The sequence below is a fragment of the Tasmannia lanceolata genome, unplaced genomic scaffold (assembly GCF_043159265.1).
Source record: "Tasmannia lanceolata isolate RefF3 unplaced genomic scaffold, GAP_Taslan_0.1 ptg000036l, whole genome shotgun sequence".
NCBI lineage: Eukaryota > Viridiplantae > Streptophyta > Magnoliopsida > Canellales > Winteraceae > Tasmannia > Tasmannia lanceolata.
The window spans coordinates 107,501-112,500 of NW_027518713.1; positions in this window are offsets into that span (position 1 = coordinate 107,501).

Consider the following 5,000-nt stretch of genomic DNA (forward strand, 5'->3'; position numbering starts at 1 on the left):
TCCGCAGTCCCCTGGCCCTGCGCACGTTTGTCTATGAAACCGAGCATCAATGCCACAGAAAGTGCCGGGGCGCCAGCTGGAGCCATCATCCGCGTTGCCATGGCTCGCTTGGCCTTGGCTTGCCAGTCCCCGACACGAGCAATCGCGCATTTTCTTTGCAACCGACCATCAATGCCGCCCAACGAGGCCAGCACGAGCAGTCATCCGCGGTCCCCTGGTCCTGCGCACGTTTGTCTTTGAAACCGAGCATCAATGCCACAGAAAGTGCCGGGGCGCCAGCTGGAGCCATCATCCGCGTTGCCATGGCTCGCTTGGCCTTGGCTTGCCAGTCCCCGACAGGAGCAATCGCGCATTTTCTTTGCAACCGACCATCAATGCTGCCCAACGAGGCCAGCACGAGCAGTCATCCGCGGTCCCCTGGCCCTGCGCACGTTTGTCTTTGAAACCGAGCATCAATGCCACAGAAAGTGACGGGGCGCCAGCTGGAGCCATCATCCGCGTTGCCATGGCTCGCTTGGCCTTGGCTTGCCAGTCCCCGACACGAGCAATCGCGCATTTTCTTTGCAACCGACCATCAATGCCGCCCAACGAGGCCAGCACGAGCAGTCATCCGCGGTCCCCTGGCCCTGCGCACGTTTGTCTTTGAAACCGAGCATCAATGCCACAGAAAGTGCCCGGGCGCCAGCTGGAGCCATCATCCGACGTGCCATGGCTTTGGTCCCATGGTCTTCGCAACCGAGCATTCGTGACACCCGACGGGGCCAGGACACCAACCCTTCCGACACGAGCATTCGCGCATGTTCTTTGGCCACACAACGGCGCCAGCACGAGCAAAATCATCAGCGGTGCGGTGGCCTTGCACGGCCTTTTGTCTTTGGAACCAACCATCAGTGCCACGGGAAGTGCCGGAGTCCCGGCATCCGCGGTGCCAAGTCATTGCGCCCTTGGTCTCTGCAGCGGGGCATGCCGGGCACTCCCAACCATTGCAAGCAAGCAAGAAAGAAAGTAAGTAAGTAAGTAAGTATTACATATAGGGGCGGGACATGCGGGGAGTTCTGCGAAACGTGCACTACGGGGCACACGCGTACCTACCGGGGCATACCGACCCCTATTGGGGCACACGTGTGCATATCGGGGCATACCGGGCCTATCAGGGCACACGCGTACATACCGGGGCATACCGAGCCCTACTGGGGCACACGTGCGCATATCGGGGCGTACCAAGCCTATCGGGGCATTCGCATGTATCCCAAGGCATACCGAGTCTATCCGGGCATACGCGTTCATACCGGGGCGTAACGGGCCTATCGGGGCATACTTGGGCATATCCGGGCAAAAAATGCCCAAAACTTGCGCAACCTTGGCAACCGTGGTCCATTCCTCACTATATGCCATGGCCTTGTGCCCATGGTCTTCACAAGACAGCATCCAAGGCGCCTGAAAGGCCAAGGGAGCCCAACCCAGCAATGCCCAGCCAAGGCCAGGCATTCCAGTGCCTGCCCGGGCAAAAACGCCCAAAGCATGCCCCATTCCTTAGCCTATCCAGGCAAAAACGCCCAAAACCAGCCCATTCCAGTGCCTATCCGGGCAAAAACGCCCAAAGCATGCCCATTCCTTAGCCTGTCCAGGCAAAAACGCCCAAAACCAGCACATTCCAGTGCCTATCCGGGCAAAAACGCCCTAAACCTGCGCATTCCAGCGCCCCGCAGCATGCCACCCTCCTATAGGGTTTGCGCAACCAACCCGCCTAACCACCAGTGGCAACCAAAGGTGCTGTTAGCGACGACTTCTGAAGACGCAACGAGACGCGACGGGTTTGCGCCCAGACGCGACGAGACGATGCGGGATCTGCGCCCAACCATGCCTACACCCGCCGACTTGTTGCGGGAGCTGCTTGCCCAAGCATGCCTAGCGTGCAAGGCCTGCGTGCCCAAGGTCTGTGTGCAAGGCTAGTGCCCAAGGCTAGTGCGCAAGGCTAGTGCCCAAGGCTAGTGAGCAAGGCCTGGGTGCAAGGCTAGTGTGCAAGGCTTGTATGCAAGGCTAGTGTGCAAGGCTGCTGTGCAAGGCTTGTGGGCAAGGCTGGTGCGCAAGGCTAGTGCCCAAGGGTTGTGTGCAAGGCTAGTGCCCAAGGCTAGTGCGCAAGGCTCGTGCCCAAGGCTAGTTCGCAAGGCTTGTGTGCAAGGCTAGTGCGATGGGCCAGTGCCCAAGGCTTGTGAGCAAGGCTTGTATGCATGGCTTGTGCGCAAGGCTTGTGTCCAAGGCTTTTGTGCAAGGCTCGTGCGCAAGGCTAGTGTGCAAGGCTTGTGCGCATTGGCAGGTAGCCCACCACCATGCACGATCCAAATGCCACTCACGCGACAACACGGTGCCAAGCCGGGCATGGTGTGCACTCAAAACCAATCAACGGACAGAGGTCATGCGTCATGGGGGGGATCTAGCAAGGCCATGGGGAAGGTCATGGAGGACCTTGGAAGCAAGCGCAAGACGAGAGCGAATCGAACAAGGGGCCAGGACGGGGCCTTGTGCCCATGGTCTTCGCAAGACTGCGTCCAAGGCGCCCGAAAGCCCAAGGGAACCCAAACCCGGCCGACACTTGCAATCGCACATGCTCTCTGCAACACACCATCAATGCCGCCCAACGGGGCCAGCACGAGCAGTCATCCGCGGTCCCCTGGCCCTGCGCACGTTTGTCTTTGAAACCGAGCATCAATGCCACAGAAAGTGCCGGGGCGCCAGCTGGAGCCATCATCCGCGTTGCCATGGCTCGCTTGGCCTTGGCTTGCCAGGCCCCGACACGAGCAATCGCGCATTTTCTTTGCAACCGACCATCAATGCCGCCCAACGGGGCCAGCACGAGCAGTCATCCGCGGTCCCCTGGCCCTGCGCACGTTTGTCTTTGAAACCGAGCATCAATGCCACAGAAAGTGCCGGGGCGCCAGCTGGAGCCATCATCCGCGTTTCCATGGCTCGCTTGGCCTTGGCTTGCCAGTCCCCGACACGAGCAATCGCGCATTTTCTTTGCAACCGACCATCAATGCCGCCCAACGAGGCCAGCACGAGCAGTCATCCGCGGTCCCCTGGCCCTGCGCACGTTTGTCTTTGAAACCGAGCATCAATGCCACAGAAAGTGCCGGGGCGCCAGCTGGAGCCATCATCCGACGTGCCATGGCTTTGGTCCCATGGTCTTCGCAACCGAGCATTCGTGACACCCGACGGGGCCAGGACACCAACCCTTCCGACAGGAGCATTCGCGCATGTTCTTTGGCCACACAAAGGCGCCAGCACGAGCAAAATCATCCGCGGTGCGGTGGCCTTGCACGGCCTTTTGTCTTTGGAACCAACCATCAGTGCCACGGGAAGTGCCGGAGTCCCGGCATCCGCGGTGCCAAGTCATTGCGCCCTTGGTCTCTGCAGCGGGGCATGCCGGGCACTCCCAACCATTGCAAGCAAGCAAGAAAGAAAGTAAGTAAGTAAGTAAGTATTACATATAGGGGCGGGACATGCGGGGAGATCAGCGAAACGTGCATTACGGGGCACACGCGTACCTACCGGGGCATACCGACCCCTATTGGGGCACACGTGTGCATATCGGGGCATACCGGGCCTATCGGGGCACACGCGTACATACCGGGGCATACCGAGCCCTACTGGGGCACACGTGCGCATATCGGGGCGTACCAAGCCTATCGGGGCATACGCATGTATCCCAAGGCATACCGAGTCTATCCGGGCATACGCGTTCATACCGGGGCGTAACGGGCCTATCGGGGCATACTTGGGCATATCCGGGCAAAAAATGCCCAAAACTTGCGCAACCTTGGCAACCGTGGTCCATTCCTCTCTATATGCCTAGCCTTGGCAACCGTGGTCCATTCCTCACTATATGCCATGGCCTTGTGCCCATGGTCTTCCCAAGACAGCGTCCAAGGCGCCCGGAAGGCCAAGGGAGCCCAACCCAGCGATGCCCTGCTATGGCAAGCCAAGGCCAAGCATTCCGGTGCCTATCCGGGCAAAAATGCGATTCCTCTCTATATGCCTAGCCTTGGCAACCGTGGTCCATTCCTCACCATATGCCATGGCCTTGTGCCCATGGTCTTCCCAAGACAGCGTCCAAGGCGCCCGGAAGGCCAAGGGAGCCCAACCCAGCAATGCCCTGCTTTGGCAAGCCAAGGCCAAGCATTCCGGTGCCTAACCTTGGCAACCGTGGTCCTTTCCTCACCATATGCCATGGCCTTGTGCCCATGGTCTTCGCAAGACATCGTCAGAGGCGCCCAAAAGGCCAAGGGAGCCCAACCCAGCAATGCCCTGCTTTGGCAAGCCAAGGCCAAGCATTCCGGTGCCTAACCTTGGCAACCGTGGTCCTTTCCTCACCATATGCCATGGCCTTGTGCCCATGGTCTTCGCAAGACATCGTCCAAGGCGCCCAAAAGGCCAAGGGAGCCCAACCCAGCAATGCCCTGCTAGGGCAAGCCAAGGCCAAGCATTCCGGTGCCTAACCTTGGCAACCGTGGTCCTTTCCTCACCATATGCCATGGCCTTGTGCCCATGGTCTTCGCAAGACATCGTCCAAGGCGCCCAAAAGGCCAAGGGAGCCCAACCCAGCAATGCCCTGCTAGGACAAGCCAAGGCCAAGCATTCCGGTGCCTATCCGGGCAAAAACGCCCAAAGCATGCCCATTCCTTAGCCTATCCAGGCAAAAACGCCCAAAATCTGCACATTCTAGTGCCTATCCGGGCAAAAACGCCCACCAGCATGCCACCCTCCTATAGGGTTTGCGCAACCAACCAGCCTAACCACCAGTGGCAACCAAAGGTGCTGTTAGCGACGACTTCTGAAGACGCGACGAGACGATGCGGGATCTGCGCCCAGACGCGACGAGACGATGCGGGATCTGAGCCCAAGAATGCCTAGACCCGTCCACTTGATGCTGGATCTGCCCCCCAAGCATGCCTAGTGTGCAAGGACTGTGTGCAAGGCTAGTGTCCAAGGCGAGTGCCCAA